The 20785-nt window shown below is 40.8% G+C and overlaps 1 pseudogene; it reads right to left on the bottom strand.

Annotated features, from left to right (window-relative positions):
- Window positions 1-1803: 1803 nt before the first annotated feature.
- Window positions 1804-15126, bottom strand: LOC119316031 (annotated as a pseudogene).
- Window positions 15127-20785: the final 5659 nt, after the last annotated feature.

Here is a 20785-nt window from a genome sequence, read left to right as displayed (position 1 = left end):
CATGTTGGTCTATTTCGGTGTTTTTCTGTTTTCTTTGTGTTTCCTTTTTTTCTTTTTTCAAATTCATGAACTTTCTAAAAACATTAAAAAATTGACAATCATGAATAATATTCAAATTCATGATTTTTTAAAAATCACAAACAATTTTGAATTTCATAAACTTTTTTGAAAATAGAGCAATTTCCAAATTCCTACATTTTCAAATATGCGAACCTTTTTGAAATCGCAAACATTTATTGAAATTCGTATATGCTTTTTGAATTTACAAATATTTTTTTAAAAATTGAACAAGTTTCAAACTCGCAAAAAATTCGAACTAATAGACATTTCTTCATTCCCAAATGTTTTTTGAATTCATGAACATTTTTTGAATTCATGATTTTATAATTCGAGAACATTTCTCAAAATTGCAAACATTTTTTTAGTTCAAGAACATTTTGCAAACTCGCGAACACATTTTGAAACATTTATCAAAACATGAATATTCTTTTTCAAAATTGTGAATATTTTTCTCAATTCAATTTTAGTTTGAGAGCTCTCGGTAATCATATCGAGCTTCATTAGATGATCAAATGTAATATACACATGATGTAAATTTTACAGTGTTTGTGATTATATCTAATCCCTATTCTAGAACCTTCTACAACATTGTCTCCGGTGCTATTTCATTGATGCAGGATTAACCTAACCACACTCATACTATACATGCAACCGACACTTCACATTCTCTCGTCACCTTGATCACCTATGGCTATGGATAGAGCTAAGAGCTTTGGACATCATGTCATTCTGGAGAAGAAATGGCTGTCAAATCTCAAATGTCACCGCACCCGCACCGACGACAAGGAGGAGGAGATGTCTGCCAACAACCACGAGGGGATCGTGAGAGCAGGAGGCCACCTCTCCCCATTACCTTGGGAGGGACCCAACCTCCTGTGTGCATTGTCGTGTTGCACTGAAATAAGCTGAGAGTATGCTAGTCTATTCGCCAGAACACACCCACATACTTGACCAAGAGCCCATGTCTAGCTAAGCATCACAAGGATGCCACGTTATATAGAAACTTAAGTTGATGCACTATAAAATCCTGATGCATCCGAGTCCTAGGATGTCGGCAACATTGCAAAAGCAATTCCAACTGGGTGTGAAGCGCTAGACTCTACTCCTTGCTCGGCCCAAATTTGGAGAATGGCTTTATGACCATGTTCCATCTTTCTTCTTTCGTTAAATAGAAGCACCCTATTCTCTCACCCTTGAATAAGCAGTACTATCAAGCAACAACCATGTTGTTATTATATTGGCTCTGGTGTGAAGCATCAATGCTTCTATGCATTTAATCTTGTTGGTTTTCTGCATTTTACTCTTGATATAAGTAGCACACATGGGCATCCAGGATGTCGAAGTTGAAAGATCATGTCATCTGAACCATGTTGATTTCGGAAGGAAACAAAATTCTCATTCTTTTTTCCGCTAAGATAACGTGAAGCACGTATGAATCCTGATACTATCAAGTGCGGTAGATGCATGTAGAGGTTGATACGACAACTAATAATCCGTGCTCCATAGTTCCATTAACATCAAGATTAACATAAGACGAACATAACCAGCACACCTAATATCCGGCTAGATCACGAACAGAGCATGAGACCACAAAAGAACACCCAAATCTACCAGATGCGCCACACTACTCTACTGTTGGAACGATCACGACGTTGATGAGGTACAGAAAGTTCACTTGACTGAAGGGCTCGATCAGGCGATGGCCACCTGGACGGACTTGGTCTTCTTCTCGGGCGGCGGCTGCTACTTCACGGTGACGGTGAGCACGCCGTTCTTGCAGCACGTGGCCATGGCGCGCGCATCCGCGTCCTGCGGTAGCCGGAACTTGCGTATGAACAACCTCGGCGACGCGCGGCGCTCCAGCCGGATGTAGCGGCAGTCCCCCTCCTCCTCCCGCTTCCGCTTCCTGTTGGCGCCGCCGCCGCTGCCATTGTTGGCGCTCTTTTTTGAAAAGCAAGGGTTCATAGTTCGAATCTCCCCTGGCGCTCTTTTTTAAAGGGTTTACCGAAAATAAAATGTAAAATGGGCCGACCCAGCATAGATGTGTACTGTGCGCCTGTTTGCACGAAACGAATAAACGGACATTGAAGGTGCCGTTTAGGAATTGCCAGATCTTATTCCCTGTGGGTTGGGGGATATGAATAAAACGTACATCCACTCCACGCTAATGGGTTGTATCATTAGTCTGTTTCAGCGTTTTTTCTGTCTGTTTTCCATTTTTATATTTTTTAAAATCTGTAAACTTTTTAAAGAAATTGTGATTTTTTTAAGATCACGAACAATTTTAAATTCTTGATTTTTGAAAAATCAAGAACAATTTTAAATTTCACATTGAAATGAAAACAGAGGAATTTTTGAACTTGTATTTTTTTAAATATGCGAACATTCAATGAACTTATGAATTGTTTTTAAACTTCATAAAAATGAATTTGCAGATATTTTTTAACTCATGAATATTTTTTAAAAAATTGAACAAGTTTTGAACTCACGAACATTTTTCGAACTCGTATGGTGGAACGGGCCAATCTGGTCTTTCATAATAAAGAGATAGATGGAACGTACATTTTTAATTAACCAGTATTTTTTGAAATTCATGAACATTGTTCAAAGTTCATGATCATTTTTGAATTCATGATGTTTTAATTTGATAGCACTTTTCAAAATGCAAACAATTTTTGGATACAAGAAAAAAAATTTGGACTCGCGACCATGTTTCTGAAACATTTTTCAGATTCATGAATATTTTTCTAAATACAATTTAGGTTTGAGAGCTTTCGGTAATCATATCGAGCTTCCTTAGATGATCAAATGTAATATACAAGTGATTAAATTTTGTAGTGTTTGTATTTTCGAATTCTATCTAATCTATTTTGGAGCCTTCTGCAACATTTTCTACAGGGTTATTTCATTGATGCAGGGTTGTAACCTAAGCACACTCACGCTATACTTACAAGCAACACTTCACGTTCTCTCGTAGACTTCACCACCTATAGGTAGAGGTAGGAGCTTTGCACATCAATGTCATATGGCTGTCAAATGTCACCACACCCGCGCCGACAACAAGGAAGAGATGTCTACCAACAGCAACTATGGGATCGTGACAGCAAGGGACCACCTCTCCCCATTATCCAATGAGGGACCCAACCTACTGTCTACAGTGTCAGGTTGCACTAAACTACGCCGAGAGTCTGGTCACTAGGACACGCACCCACATACTTGACCAAGAGATCCTGGTGCTTCCATGTCCTATGATGTGAACAACATTGCAAAAGCAACTCCAAGTCCTAGGATGTGAACAATTTTGCAAAAGCAACTCCAGGTGGCTATGAAGCTCTGGACTCTACTCCTTGCTCGGCTCAGGTTTAAAGAATGACTAATAGCCACGTTCCATCTTTCTTCTCACGTTAAATAGAAGCCCACTATTATCTCACCCTTGAATAGAAGTACTATCACATTTGCTCGGATCTGTTGTGAAGCAACAACCATGCTGCCTTTTATTGAGCAAAGAATGACAGTAGGAGAGGCTCCTTCTGACTTTATATTAAATAAGTATAGTGATTACAAAGGATTACATGCAGAGTTTACTCATGTCCCTCAAAGAAATGCACCACACATCAATGCGTCTATGCATTTAATCTTTGTTCTGCGCATTCTACTCCTGACATAAGGAGCACATGGGCATTCATGAAGTCTTGAGCTTCCTCATAATCGTTTTGAGTTTCTTTCAATTATTACACTGAAGATTTCCTTTATTTTGGATTTCCTTACATCATGACACTTGAGAGAATAGAGAACAGAGTTAATGTGGTACATCATTGAACTCATAGTCACAGAGAGGAGTTGCCACATCATGCCTTCTAAAGTCTGAACCGTGTTGATTGCTGAACAAAACATTACATGAAAAGATATGGTTCGTGATACTGAATCTAGGCACGTGGCTACTTTTGATTAAGCAAAATCTAGGCATGCGGCTGCTTTCTATCAAGTGGGGAAGATACATCCAGAGATACGACAACTAACAATTTGCGCTATGTAGTTCAATTCATCACAAGATTCACAAAACACGACCACAAGTCCACAAGTACTCAACTAGCACACCTAATCTCAGGCCAAATCACGAATAGAGCACGCGGCCACAAGAGAACACCCAAATCTACCAGACTCGCCACACTACTCTACCGCTCAGGATGGAGTGCGCAGTGTAAGAGCAAACCCAATAAGTGGCGCTATAGGCGCCAAATAGGAATTGGCTTCAAAGGGAGCTCATGTTGGACCACAAATCTTATTCCTCGCGGGTCGAGGGATACAGACGAAATGGGCACCCACGCCGTGCTAATGGGCCGTCACGTTAGTCTGTTCGTTGTTTACTTTTTTTTTCTTTTCCTTTTATCTTTTTCAAATTCACAAACTTTCTAAAATATTGTGATTTTTTGAAAATCAAAAAATAAAATTAAAATCATGGTTTTTTAAAATCGGAAACAATTTAGAATTTCATAAAAATAGAGCATTTTTAAATTCGTAATTTTTTAAATATGTAAACATTTTCTAGGTCATGATCAATTTTTGAAATTAAGAAAATCTTTTTTTAATTTGTAAACATTTTTAACTCGCAAACATTTTTTGAATTCGTGAATATTTGTTACAAAATTGAACAAGTTTCAAACTCACAAAATTTCTCAAAATCACAAACATTTTTTGAATTCATAAAAAATCACAAACATTTTTTGAATTTGCGATTTCTTAATTTGAGAACATTTTTGGATTCAACAACATTTTGCAGACTCATGGACAGTTTTTGAAACATTTTCAGAGCTCTCGATAATCATATCGAGGTTCCTTAGATGAACAAATGTAATATACGACATTCTCTCCGATGCTATTTCATTGCAGAATCGTAACCTAACCATAGTCACACTATACTTGCAAACAACACTTCACCTGTGGATAGAGCTAGGAGCTTTGGATATCATGCCATTTTTGAGAGGAAATGACTTCAAATGTTATCGCACCCACACCAACAATAAGGAGGACATGTTTGCCAATAGCAACTAGGGGATAGTGAGAGCTGGAGACCACCTATCGCAATACTCCAAGACGGACCCAACTTACTATGTGTGTCGTGTCACATGCTGCAAAACAAAAAGCTGAGAGTATGCTAGTCTAGTTACTAGCACACACCCACATACTTGACCAAGTGACCATGTCTGGCTGACCACCACAAAAAAACCCCGTTATGTACAAACTCAAGTTGATGCACACTTAAATCCCAATGCTTCCAAGTCCTAGGATATCGACAACATTGCAAAAGCAATTCCAACTAGGTGTAAAGCGCTCAACTCTGCTCCTTGCTCGGCTTAGGTTTGAAGAATGACTAATGACCATGTTCCATCTTTCTTCTCGTGTTAAATAAAAGAACACTATTCTTTCACCCTTGAATAGCAGTACTGTCACATTAGCTCAGATCTGATGTGAAGCAACAACCATGTTGCTATTAACTTGGGTCTGGTGTGAAGCATCAATTCTTCGATGCATTTAGTCTTGCTGGTTTTGTGCATTACCCTTGACATAAGGAGCACATGGGCATCCTTGATGTCTTTAGCTCCCTCGTAATCGTTTTGAGTTTCTTTCATTACATTGAAGATTGCCTTTGTTTTGGATTTCTTTAGGTCATCACACTTGAGATCCTTTCCTTGCTAACCGGTGGAACTTACAGAGAACAGAGGTAGTACTGAGTCACATACATGACCTGAACGAAACAAAGTTCACATTCTATTTCCTGCTGAAATTACGTGAAACACGTATAAATCGTAATACTGAATCCAGACATGAGGTTGCTTTCGATCAAGCGGGCATCAAGATTCCCAGAAGACGGCCACAACTAGCAAACCTAATCTCAGGCCAGATCACGAAAAGAGCATGCGACCACAAAAGAACACCCAAATCTACCAAACTCGACACACTACTGTGGTGCTACATTGATCACTGATGACAAGCGCCGATTGAAGGAAATATGCCCTAGAGGCAATAATAAAGTTATTATTTATTTCCTTATATCATGATAAATGTTTATTATTCATGCTAGAATTGTATTAACCGGAAACATAATACATGTGTGAATACATAGACAAACAGAGTGTCACTAGTATGCCTCTACTTGACTAGCTCGTTAATCAAAGATGGTTATGTTTCCTAACCATGGACAAAGAGTTGTTATTTGATTAACGGGATCACATCATTAGGAGAATGATGTGATTGACATGACCCATTCCGTTAGCTTAGCACCCGATCGTTTAGTATGTTGCTATTGCTTTCTTTATGACTTATACATGTTCCTATGACTATGAGATTATGCAACTCCCGTTTGCCGGAGGAACACTTTGTGTGCTACCAAACGTCACAACGTAACTGGGTGATTATAAAGGAGCTCTACAGGTATCTCCGAAGGTACATGTTGGGTTGGCGTATTTCGAGATTAGGATTTGTCACTCCGATTGTCGGAGAGGTATCTCTGGGCCCTCTCGGTAATGCACATCACTTAAGCCTTGCAAGCATTGCAACTAATGAGTTAGTTGCGGGATGATGTATTACGGAACGAGTAAAGAGACTTGCCGGTAATGAGATTGAACTAGGTATTGAGATACCGACGATCGAATCTCGGGCAAGTAACATACCGATGACAAAGGGAACAACGTATGTTGTTATGCGGTCTAACCGATAAAGATCTTCGTAGAATATGTAGGAGCCAATATGGGCATCCAGGTCCCGCTATTGGTTATTGACCGAAGACGTGTCTCGGTCATGTCTACATTATTCTCGAACCGTAGGGTCCGCACGCTTAAGGTTTCGATGACAGTTATATTATGAGTTTATGAGTTTTGATGTACCGAAGGAGTTCGGAGTCCCGGATGGGATCGGGGACATGACGAGGAGTCTCGAAATGGTCGAGACGTAAAGATCGATATATTGGAAGACTATATTCGGACATCGGAAAGGTTCCGAATGATTCGGGTATTTTTCGGAGTACCGGAGAGTTACGAGAATACGGGGGAAGAAGTATATGGGCCTTATTGGGCTTTAGGGGAGAGGGAGAGGCAGGCCGCGCGCCCCCCCATTGACTAGTCCGAATTGGACTAGGGGGAGGGGCGGCGCCCCCTCCTTCCTTCTCTTCCCTCTCCCCTTTGTTGTCTCCTACTCTCCTACTACTTGGAAGGACTCCTAGTTGGACTAGGAAAGGGGGAATCCTACTCCCGGTGGGAGTAGGACTCCCCTAGGGCGCGTCATAGAGAGGGCCGGACCTCCCTTCCTCCACTCCTTTATATACGGGGGCAGGGGGCACCCCATAGACACACAAGTTGATCATCGTGATCGTTCCTTAGCCGTGTGCGGTGCCCCCCGCCACCATATTCCACCTCGGTCATATTGTAGCAGCGCTTAGGCGAAGCCCTGCGACGGTAGAATATCAAGATCGTCACCACGCCGTCGTGCTGACGGAACTCCTCCCCGAGGCTTTGTTGGATCGGAGCCCGGGGAGCGTCATCGAGCTGAATGTGTGCCAAGAACTCGGAGGTGCCAGAATAATGGTGCTTGGATCGGTTGGACCGGGAAGACGTACGACTACTTCCTCTATGTTGCGTCAACGCTTCCGCTTCGGTCTACGAGGGTACGTAGACAACACTCTCCCTCTCATTGCTATGCATCACCATGATCTTACGTGTGCGTAGGATTTTTTTTAAAATTACTACGTTCCCCAACAGTGGTATCAGAGCCTAGGTTTTATATGTTGATGTTATATGCACGAGTAGAACACAAGTGAGTTGTGGGCGATATAAGTCATACTGCTTACCAGCATGTCATACTTTGGTTCGGCGGTATTGTTGGATGAAGCGGCCCGGACCGACATTACGCGTACGCTTACGCGAGACTGGTTCTACCGCCGTGCTTTGCACACAGGTGGCTGGCGGGTGTCAGTTTCTCCAACTTTAGTTGAACCGAGTGTGGCTACGCCCGGTCCTTGCGAAGGTTAAAACAACACCAACTTGACAAACTATCGTTGTGGTTTTTGATGCGTAGGTAAGATTGGTTCTTGCTTAAGCCCGTAGCAGCCACGTAAAACTTGCAACAAACAAAGTAGAGGACGTCTAACTTGTTTTTGCAGGGCGTTGTGATGTGATATGGTCAAGGCATGATGCTAAATTTTATTGTATGAGATGATCATGTTTTGTAACCGAGTTATCGGCAACTGGCAGGAGCCATATGGTTGTCGCTTTATTGTATGCAATGCAATCGCCTTGTAATCCTTTACTTTATCACTAAGCGGTAGCGATAGTCGTAGAAGCATAAGATTGGCGAGACGACAACGATGCTGCGATGGAGATCAAGGTGTCGCGCCGGTGACGATGGCAATCATGAAGGTGTTTCGGAGATGGAGATCACAAGCACAAGATGATGATGGCCATATCATATCACTTATATTGATTGCATGTGATGTTTATCTTTTATGCATCTTATCTTGCTTTGATTGACGGTAGCATTATAAGATGATCTCTCACAAAATTTCAAGATAAAAGTGTTCTCCCTGAGTATGCACCGTTGCCAAAGTTCGTCGTGCCCAGACACCACGTGATGATCGGGTGTGATAAGCTCTAAGTCCATCTACAACGGGTGCAAGCCAGTTTTGCACACGCAGAATACTCAGGTTAAACTTGACGAGCCTAGCATATGCAGATATGGCCTCGGAACACGGAGACCGAAAGGTCGAGCGTGAATCATATAGTAGATATGATCAACATAGTGATGTTCACCATTGAAAGCTACTCCATTTCACGTGATGATCGGTTATGGTTTAGTTGATTTGGATCACGTGATCACTTAGAGGATTAGAGGGATGTCTTTCTAAGTGGGCGTTCTTTAGTAATATGATTAATTGAACTTAAATTTATCATGAACTTAGTCCTGGTAGTATTAGCATATCTATGTTGTAGATCAATAGCTCGCGTTGTTGCTTTCATATGTTATTTTGATATGTTCCTAGAGAAAATTGTGTTGAAAGATGTTAGTAGCAATGATGCGGATTGGATCCGTGATCTGAGGTTTATCCTCATTGCTGCACAGAAGAATTATGTCCTTGATGCACCGCTAGGTGACATACCTATTGCAGGAGCAGATGCAGACGTTATGAATGTTTGGCTAGCTCAATATGATGACTACTTGATAGTTTAGTGCACCATGCTTAATGGCTTAGAATCGGGACTTCAAAGACGTTTTGAACATCATGGACCATATGAGATGTTCCAGGAGTTGAAGTTAATATTTCAAGCAAATATCCGAGTTGAGAGATATGAAGTCTCTAACAAGTTCTATAGCTAAAAGATGGAGGAGAATCGCTCAAGCAGTGAGCATGTGCTCAGATTGTCTGGGTACTACAATCGCTTGAATCAAGTGGGAGTTAATCTTCCAGATAAGATAGTGATTGACAGAATTCTCTAGTCACCATCACCAAGTTAGTAGAACTTCGTGATGAACTATAATATGCAAGGGATAACGGAAACAATCCCCAAGCTCTTCGTGATGCTGAAATCGACGAAGGTAGAAATCAAGAAAAACATCAAGTGTTGATGGTTAACAAGACCACTAGTTTCAAGAAATGGGCAAAGGGAAGAAGGGGAACTTCAAGAAGAACGGCAAGCGAGTTGCTGCTCAAGTGAAGAAGCCCAAGTCTGGACCTAAGCCTGAGACTGAGTGCTTCTACTGCAAAGGAACTGGTCACTGGAAGCGGAACTGCCCCAAGTATTTGGCGGATAAGAAGGATGGCAAAGTGAACAAAGGTATATTTGATATACAGATTATTGATGTGTACTTTACTAGTGTTCATAGCAACCCCTCAGTAATTGGTACTAATTCAGTTGCTAAGATTAGTAACTTGAATTGGGAGTTGCAGAATGAACAGAGACTAGTTAAGGGTGAGGTGACGATGCGTGTTGGAAGTAGTTCCAAGATTGATATGATCATCATCGCACACTCCCTATATTTTCGGGATTAATGTTGAACCTAAATAAGTGTTATTTGGTGTTTGCGTTGAGCATAAATATGTTGATCATGTTTATTGCAATACGGTTATTCATTTAAGTAAGAGAATAAATTGTTGTTCTATTTACATGAATAAAACCTTATATGGTTACACACCCAATGAAAATGGTTCGTTGGATCTCGATCGTAGTGATACACATATTCATAATATTGAAGCCAAAAGATGCAAAATTAATAATGATAGTGCAACTTATTTGTGGCACTGCCGTTTAAGTCATATTGGTGTAAAGCGCATGAAGAAACTCCATGCTGATGGGATTTTAAAATTACTTGATTATGAATCACTTGATGCTTGCGAACCATGTCTCTTGGGCAAGATGACTAAAGCGCTGTTCTCCGGAACAATGAAGCAAGCAATAGATTTGTTGGAAATCATACATACTGATGTATGTCGTCCGATGAATATTAAAGCTTGCAGCGGGTATCATTATTTTCTGACCTTCACAGATGATTTGAGCAGATATGGGTATATCTACTTAATGAAATAGAAGTCTGAAACATTTGAAAAGTTCATATAATTTCAGAGTGAAGTGGAAAATCATCGTAACAAGAAAATAAAGTTTCTACGATCTGATCGTGGAGAAGAGTATTTGAGTTACGAGTTTGGTCTTCAGTTAAAACAATGTGAAATAGTTTCACTACTCACGCCACCTGGAACACCATGGCATAATGGTGTATCCAAACGTCATAACCGTACTTTATTGGATATAGTGCAATCTATGATGTTTCTTACCGGTTTACCACTATCGTTTTGGGGTTATGTATTAAAGACAACTGCATTCACGTTAAAAAAGGGCACCATCTAAGTCCGTTGAGACGACACAATCTGAACTATGGTTTGGCAAGAAACCAAAGTTGTCGTTTCTTAAAGTTTGGGGCAATGATGCTTATGTGAAAAAGTTTCATCCTGATAAGCTCAAACCCAAATCGGAGAAATGTGTCTTCATAGGATACCCAAAGGAGACTGTTGGGTACACCTTTTATCACAGATCCGAAGGCAAGACTTTTGTTGCTAAATTCGGAATCTTTCCAGAGAAAGAGTTTCTCTCGAAAGAAGTGGGTGGGAGGAAAGTAGAGAACTTCATAAGGTAATTGTACCTTCTCCCTTATTGGAAAGTAGTTCATCACAGAAATCTGTTCCTGTGACTACTACACCAATTAGTGAGGAAGCTCATGATGATGATCATGTAACTTCAGATCAAGTTACTACCGAATCTCGTAGGTAAACCAGAGTGAGATCCGCACCAAAGTGGTACGGTAATCCTGTTCTGGAGGTCATGTTACTTGACCATGACGAACCTATGAACTATGAGGAAGCGATGATGAGCCCAGATTCTACAAAATAGCTTGAAGCCATGAAATCTGAGATGGGATCCATGTATGAGAACAAAGTGTGGACTTTGGTTGACTTACCCAATGATCAGCAAGCAATTGAGAATAAATGGATCTTCAAGAAGAAGACCGACGCTGACGGTAATGTTACTGTCTACAAAGCTCGACTTGTTGCAAAAGGGTTTCGACAAGTTCAAGGGATTGACTACGATGAGACCTTCTCACCCGTAGCGATGCTTAAGTCTGTCTGAATCATGTTAGCAATTGCCGCATTTTATGAAATCTGGCAAATGGATAAACAAAACTGCATTCCTTAATGGATTTATTTAAGAAAAGTTGTATATGATGCAACCAGAAGGTTTTGTCGATCGTAAAAGTGTTAACAAAATGTGCAAGCTCCAGCGATCCATCTATGGACTGGTGCAAGCATCTCGGAGTTGGAATATACGCTTTGATGAGTTGATCAAAGCATATAGTTTTGTACAGACTTGCGGTGAAGCCTGTATTTACAAGAAAGTGAGTGGGACCACTACAACATTTCTGATAAGTATATGTGAATGACATATTGTTGATTAGAAATAATGTAGAATTATTCTGCAAAGCATAAAGGAGAGTTTGAAAGGAGTTTTTTCAAAGAAAGACCTCGGTGAAGCTGCTTACATATTGAGCATCAAGATCTATAGAGATAGATCAATACGCTTGATAAGTTTTTCAATGAGTACATACCTTGACAAGATTTGGAAGTAGTTCAAAATAGAACAGTCAAAGAAAGAGTTCTTGCCTGTGTTACAAGGTGACTCAAAACCCGACCACGACAGAAGATAGAAAGAGAATGAAAGTCATTCCATATGCCGCATCCATAGGTTCTATAAAGTATGCCATGCTGTGTATCAGATCTATTGTATACCCTACACTGATTTTGGCAAGGGAGTACAATAGTGATCTAGGAGTAGATCACTGGACAGCGGTCAAAATTATCCTTAATGGAATAAGGATATGTTTCTCGATTATGGACGTGACAAAAAGGTTCGTCGTAAAAGGTTACATCGATGCAAGTTTTGACACTAATCTAGATGACTCTAAGTCTCAATCTAGATACATATTGAAAGTGGGAGCAATTAGCTAGAGTAGCTCCGAGCAGAGTATTGTTGACATAGAAATTTGCAAAATACATACGAATCTGAATGTGGCAGACCCGTTGACTAAACTTCTCTCACAAGCAAAACATGATCACACCTTAGTACTCTTTGGGTGTTAATCACATAGCGATGTGAACTAGAATATTGACTCTAGTAAACCCTTTGAGTGTTGGTCACATAACGATGTGAACTATGGGTGTTAATCACATGATGATGTGAACTATTAGTGTTGAATCACATGGTGATGTGAACTAGATTATTGACTCTAGTGCAAGTGGGAGACTGAAGGAAATATGCCCTAGAGGCAATAATAAAGTTATTATTTATTTCCTTATATCATGATAAATGTTTATTATTCATGCTAGAATTGTATTAACCGGAAACATAATACATGTGTGAATACATAGACAAACAGAGTGTCACTAGTATGCCTCTACTTGACTAGCTCGTTAATCAAAGATGGTTATGTTTCCTAACCATGGACAAAGAGTTGTTATTTGATTAACGGGATCACATCATTAGGAGAATGATGTGATTGACATGACCCATTCCGTTAGCTTAGCACCCGATCGTTTAGTATGTTGCTATTGCTTTCTTTATGACTTATACATGTTCCTATGACTATGAGATTATGCAACTCCCGTTTGCCGGAGGAACACTTTGTGTGCTACCAAACGTCACAACGTAACTGGGTGATTATAAAGGAGCTCTACAGGTGTCTCCGAAGGTACATGTTGGGTTGGCGTATTTCAAGATTAGGATTTGTCACTCCGATTGTCGGAGAGGTATCTCTGGGCCCTCTCGGTAATGCACATCACTTAAGCCTTGCAAGCATTGCAACTAACGAGTTAGTTGCGGGATGATGTATTACGGAACGAGTAAAGAGACTTGCCGGTAACGAGATTGAACTAGGTATTGAGATACCGACGATCGAATCTCGGGCAAGTAACATACCGATGACAAAGGGAACAATGTATGTTGTTATGCGGTCTGACCGATAAAGATCTTCGTAGAATATGTAGGAGCCAATATGGGCATCCAGGTCCCGCTATTGGTTATTGACCGGAGACGCGTCTCGGTCATGTCTACATTATTCTCGAACCATAGGGTCCGCACGCTTAAGGTTTCGATGACAATTATATTATGAGTTTATGAGTTTTGATGTACTGAAGGAGTTCGGAGTCCCGGATGGGATCGGGGACATGACGAGGAGTCTCGAAATGGTCGAGACGTAAAGATCGATATATTGGACGACTATATTCGGACATCGGAAAGGTTCCGAGTGATTCGGGTATTTTTTGGAGTACCGGAGAGTTACGGGAATACGGGGAAAGAAGTATATGGGCCTTATTGGGCTTTAGGGGAGAGGGAGAGGCAGGCCGCGTGCCCCCCATTGACTAGTCCGAATTGGACTAGGGGGAGGGGCAGCGCCCCCTCCTTCCTTCTCTTCCCTCTTCCCCTTCCTTGTCTCCTACTCTCCTACTACTTGGAAGGACTCCTAGTTGGACTAGGAAAGGGGGAATCCTACTCCCGGTGGGAGTAGGACTCCCCTAGGGCGCGCCATAGAGATGGCCGGCCCTCCCCTCCTCCACTCCTTTATATACGAGAGCAGGGGCACCCCATAGACACACAAGTTGGTCATCGTGATCGTTCCTTAGCCGTGTGCGGTGCCCTCCTCCACCATATTCCACCTCGGTCATATTGTAGCAGCGCTTAGGCAAAGCCCTGCGACGGTAGAACATCAAGATCGTCACCACGCCGTCGTGCTGACGGAACTCCTCCCCGAGGCTTTGTTGGATCAGAGCCCGGGGAGCGTCATCGAGCTGAACGTGTGCCAAGAACTCGGAGGTGCCGGAGTAACGGTGCTTGGATCGGTTGGACCAGGAAGATGTACGACTACTTCCTCTATGTTGCGTCAACGCTTCCGCTTCGGTCTACGAGGGTACGTAGACAACACTCTCCCTCCCATTGCTATGCATCACCATGATCTTGTGTGTGCGTAGGAATTTTTTTGAAATTACTACGTTCCCCAACACCGATGCGGTAACGAAAGCTCGCATGACGGAAGGGATCGATCAGGCGTGGTGACCTGGATAGACTTGGTCTTCTTTTCTGACGGCGGTTGCTTCTTGACGGTGACGGTGAGCACGCCACTCTCGCAGTGTGCGGACGCGGGCATCCTCTGGCAGCCAGAACTTGGGCACGAACGGCCACGGTGACTCGCGGCGCTCCAACCGGATGTAGCCGCAGTCACCCTCCTCCTCCCCCCACTTCCGCTTCCCGTTGGCACCCTTCGTCACTAGCACGTTGTCGCCCTTTAGAGTCACCTGTCAAGGAAAATGAGTACACGCCCAAATTTTAGTTCATTGGTGATGTTGAATCGAACCCGGTCCAAGAAGAAATGGGGGCGACCATGGCGTGATGCACCTCGTAGCTTGATGTCGTACTTGGAAAGCCCGGGGACGTCTAGAAGGAAGGCATACTTGCCGGGGGTCTCCACGATATCCATGAGTGCGCCATGACCGCCACTCCAACGTGCGTGTGATATTGACCGTGCCCTAGCCCGTGTGCGGCATGGTGGTGGGCGTCCCCGGTTACGAGGTGGTCGAGCACCTCTGGCAGGTAGACGAGGCTGGCCTCGGCAGGGCAAACAGCGCAAACTCTTTTTACCGGAGGCGGGAGCTACCGGCATAGCATCCACCCTTCACATGCTTTATGATCTGTGCATAAGTGGGCCCATCCATATGTATAATCAGGTATAATAGCATCCCATCTCTCGTATTCTCTACTAAAAGGTACAAGTAGGTCCGAGAGACGTGCATGCATAGTAGGAATAAAATATATTGACTGCCCCTCCTCTGCCTCAGTGCCACACAACATAGTTTTATTCAATTGATGCTAGTTTAAATCAACCATATTCTTTAAATCATAATTTTGTTTTTGAAATTATATATATATATATATATATATATATATATATATATATATATATATATATATATATATATATATATATATATATGAACCCCATGCGCCAAGACCTTTAGAATAAGATCCTTCTTGAATACATTTCAAACATGTTTAAATTTGAAATTTTGAAATCAGTGAAAACAGCTTTCCGAAAGTAGGGAAGTAGGTTTTTAGAATTGAGTGAAACCAGTTTTTTGAAATGAGTGAAATCTGTTTTGGGTACATATGAAACATTTTTCTGAAATAAGTGGAATAGGATTTTGAATTGAGTGAAACCATTTTTTTGAAATGACTGAAATCTGTTTTGCATACATATGATTTTTTTCTGAATAAGTGAAGTAGTTTTTTTATTGTGTGAAACTAATTTTATGAACTGAGAGAAATCATTGTTTGAATGAGTGAAATCATTTTTTAAATGAGTGAAATTCATTTTTGAAATGAGCGAACTCTGTTTTATGAAGTGAGCGAATTTGTTTTGTGAATATATAATTTTCTGAATTGAGTGAAGTCCAATTTTTTGAAATACTGGAAATGATTTATTCGGAAGGAGTGAAATCAAGTGAGTGAAGTTAGTTTTATGAAATAATGTAAGTTTATTTTTATTTGACATATATTAGATTTTGAAAATTATTAAAACATGTTTTTCTTTCAATTGAAAAGACTGAAATCAGTTGTATGAAATGAGTGAAATCAGTGGCTTGATGAAATGAGTGAAATCAGTTTTCTGAAATGTGTGAAATAAATTTTGGAATTAATGAAATCCATCTTTTTGAATGAGCCTAAATCCATCTTTTGAAAATGAGTGAAATATATTTTCTGAAAGCAGTGAAACATGTGTTTTAAAATCAGTGAAATCAATGTTTATAAACGAGTGAAATTAGTTCTCTGTAATGAGTGAAATCTGTTTCGCATACATATCATTTTTTTCTATAATAAGTGAAATAGTTTTTTTTTAATTGTGTGAAACCAATTTTATGAACTGAGAGAAATCATTGTTTGAATGAGTGAAATGATTTTTGAAATGAGTGAAATGAATTGTTGAAATGAGTGAACTCTGTCTTATGAAGTGAGCGATTTGTTTTGTGAATATATAATTTTCTGAATTGAGTGGAATCTGTTTTAAAAATACATGAAATGAATTATTCGGAAGGAGTGAAATCGAGTCAGTGAAGTTAGTTTTATGAAATAATTCAAGTTTATTTTATTTGACATATATTAGCTTTTGAAAATTATTAAAACATGTTTTTTCTCTCAATTCAAACGATTGAAATCAGTTGTATGAAATGAGTGAAATTAGTTGCTTGATGAAATGGGTGAAATCAGTTTTTTGAAATGTGTGAAATAAATTTTGGAATGAGTGAAATCCATCTTTTTGAATGGGCCTAAATCAATCTTTTGAAAATGAGTGAAATATATTTTCTCAAATCAGTGAAACATGTGTTTTAAAATCAGTGAAACCAATGTTTAAAAATGAGTGAAATTAGTTCTTTGTAAATGAGTGAAATAATTTCTGAAATTAACGGAACATTCACTTGTATGAAATAGCAAAACAATCTTATATTTTATGAAAGTGATTCGAAATATAATTGAAATATATAAAATAAAAAGTAGTTCAAATATAGCCAAGATTGATCTTGTTCTCAAGGTCTTGCCAACACGATTTGAAATATATAAAAAGTTTCAAAAATGAACATTTGGTTTAAAATATACCAATCAATTGAAATATAGGGATGAAATAAAATGCATGTCATTTTTGTGGGGAGAGAGAATCATGCATGCATCGGTCTCTCCTTTCCAACTCTCTCTCTCTCTCTCTCTCTCTCTCTCTCTCTCTCTTGACAAAGCCCTGGCATGCATGTAATATTGGTACGGTTTGTCGGCACGTGTTCAGTTCTGTCAGTGTATAGGAGGGATTATAGACTTACAAGTTTATACCGTGTCAGACATCATAGATCTTGTTGAATTGGACGGACGGTGGATTGCCAGCCGGTAGCTATCAGCTCCGGTAAATTTACTTATTCGGGGCAAACAACAGCTCAACCATTGCATCTCCTTCTTCTTCCTTGATTGGTTCTTCGCTAGGTGGGTGGGAACTGGTAAGGGACGGCGCGACTCAGACTTGGAAAGATTGATGGATTGGATGGATTCTTCAAGACCATCATGTGTTGAAACCTTGTCGAATGAATATTTGACAAGAAAATTCTTGCCATACAAACAGGTTGGGGATGAGAGTATGAAAAACTAAATTCGGCCTTCCCATGAATAGGCATATCACGTTCTGTGTCTTTCTTCTTTGTGTCGTGTCCAATAACAAAATGGATCTGCCAAGCATAAACACCACCACTTTGTACCAGTTGTCTTCTTCTTGTTTATGATGTGCCATTCTCAAGGGGCACCAATGGCACTGCACTAGACCAGGCCACGACGGCAAGGAGGATCTAGCTAGTGACCACATGGGGGCTCATCACAGCAGGATGACACCTCTCCCACCAGCAGATTTTCAATGTTTGAAGCACGTTCTAAAGTATTCTAGTTCCATTACCATCACATGGTTGCCAAAGAGTCCATCTTTAGCTGACCATCATAGTGATGCTTCTCTGTGTACAAACTTGAGTGAATGTAGTAATTAATCATGATGTTTCCAACTCCTAAGATGTTGATGGGCTTAGGCAGTGAAAAAGAAGTTCCTACTAAGTGTAAGTGCATATACATTATCTACGCAAGTCCTATCCTCTACTCCTTGTTTGGCTCGGGTATAAAGAATGGCTTCTTTGTGAATAATTATATGTTCCATCTATCTTCTCATGTTTAAATAGCGGTATTTTTTTCTCACCTTTAAATTGGAGAACTATTATGTAAGCTTCGGTGTGATGTGACACAATAACCATTATGCCTCTATGCATCTATACCACTATATGTTAATATTGGTTGTTGGATGAAACTGATTCAATGGTTGAGAAGTGGCAAATTCCAAGTAATGTTGGATGCTGAATATTCTCTTCACTACACCAAATTCTGCGTGCATGCACTATCCAGAAGATTCCATACTTGCACTTAAGCACAATTATAATATGAACAAACCTCAAAAGAATGATATGATATTTCTCCTTTGTTCTACACCCTTTCATAGTTTAATTATCCAGCTTTTATCTTTTAATAGGATTGACATTCATTTTTGTTTTATCATTAAGTTGGACTTGAAGGAAATATGCCCTAGAGGCAATAATAAAGTTATTATTTATTTCCTTATATCATGATAAATGTTTATTATTCATGCTAGAATTGTATTAACCGGAAACATAATACATGTGTGAATACATAGACAAACAGAGTGTCACTAGTATGCCTCTACTTGACTAGCTCGTTAATCAAAGATGGTTATGTTTCCTAACCATGAACAAAAGAGTTGTTATTTGATTAACAGGATCACATCATTAGGTGAATGATCTGATTGACATGACCCATTCCATTAGCTTAGCACCCGATCGTTTAGTATGTTGCTATTGCTTTCTTCATGACTTATACATGTTCCTATGACTATGAGATTATGCAACTCCCGTATGCCAGAGGAACACTTTGTGTGCTACCAAATGTCACAACATAAATGGGTGATTATAAAGGAGCTCTAAAGGTGTCTCCAAAGGTAGATGTTGGGTTGGCGTATTTCGAGATTAGGATTTGTCACTCCGATTGTCGGAGAGGTATCTCTGGGCCCTCTCAGTAATGCACATCACTTAAGCCTTGCAAGCATTGCAACTAATGAGTTAGTTGCGGGATGATGTATTACGGAACGAGTAAAGAGACTTGCCGGTAACGAGATTGAACTAGGTATTGGATACCGACGATCGAATCTCGGGCAAGTAACATACCGATGACAAAGGGAACAACGTATGTTGTTATGCGGTCTGACCGATAAAGATCTTCGTAGAATATGTAGGAGCCAATATGGGAATCCAGGTCCCGCTATTGGTTATTGACCGGAGATGTGTCTCAGTCATGTCTGCATTGTTCTCGAACCGTAGGGTCCGCACGCTTAACGTTACGATGACAGTTATTATGAGTTTATGCATTTTGATGTACCGAAGTTAGTTCGGAGTCCCGGATGTGATCACGGACATGACGAGGAGTCTCGAAATGGTCGAGACATAAAGATTGATATATTGGACGGCTATATTCGGACACCGGAAGTGTTCTGGGTGATTTCGGAGAAAACCGGAGAGCCGGAGGGTTACCGGAACCCTACCGGGAGAAGTAATGGGCCATATGGGCCTTAGTGGAGAGAGAGAGGGGCTGCCAGAGGTGGGCCGCGCGCCACCTCCTGCCTGGTCCGAATTGGACTAGGGGAGGGGGGCGGCGCCCCCCCTTTCCTTCTCCCACTCCACCTCTTTCCCCCTCCTAGTAGGAGTCCTACTCCTACTAGGAGGAGGACTCCTCCTTGGTGCACCACACCTGGCCGGCCGGCCTCCTCCCCTTGCTCCTTTATATACGGGGGCAGGGGGCACCCCTAGACACACAAGTTGATCCACGTGATCGTTCCTTAGCCGTGTGTGGTGCCCCCTGCCACCATATTCCACCTCGATCATATCGTTGTAGTGCTTAGGCGAAGCCCTGTGTCGGTAGAACATCATCATCGTCACCACGCCATCGTGTTGACAGAACTCATCCCCGAAGCTTTGCTGGATCGGAGCCCGGGGAGCGTCATCGAGCTGTACGTGTGCTAAGAACTCGGAGGTGCCGGAGTAACGGTGCCTGGATCGGTCGGATCGGGAAGACGTACGACTACTTCTTCTATGTTGCGTCAATGCTTCTGTTGCGATCTACGAGGGTACGTAGATAACACTCTCCCCTCTCGTTGCTATGCATCACCATGATCTTGCGTGTGCGTAGGAATTTTTTTGAAATTACTGCGTTCCCCAACAGGACTATATGAACAAAACGCTTAACATTTGTTCTAGGCTCTCATATTCTTCAATTCTCCCTACCTTTTTACTTCCAAGGAATTGGTATTTTATTTTATTTCTTGTTTTGTTTTGATTCAAAGCTATAGCATCATATTACAACGCTTTCATTGAATATTTTGTACCTATAATTTGATTATCAATGGGATAAATCTACACCTTATATTTCATGCACATGTGACTCAAATTTACATGTTTGTGTATTATAATGCGGCATCTGGATATCCAGTTGCACTTACT

The sequence above is a fragment of the Triticum dicoccoides genome, chromosome 6A (genome assembly GCF_002162155.2).
Source record: "Triticum dicoccoides isolate Atlit2015 ecotype Zavitan chromosome 6A, WEW_v2.0, whole genome shotgun sequence".
NCBI lineage: Eukaryota > Viridiplantae > Streptophyta > Magnoliopsida > Poales > Poaceae > Triticum > Triticum dicoccoides.
The sequence above is the reverse complement of the archived record's forward strand: the minus strand, read 5'-3'. Positions and strand labels throughout refer to the sequence as shown.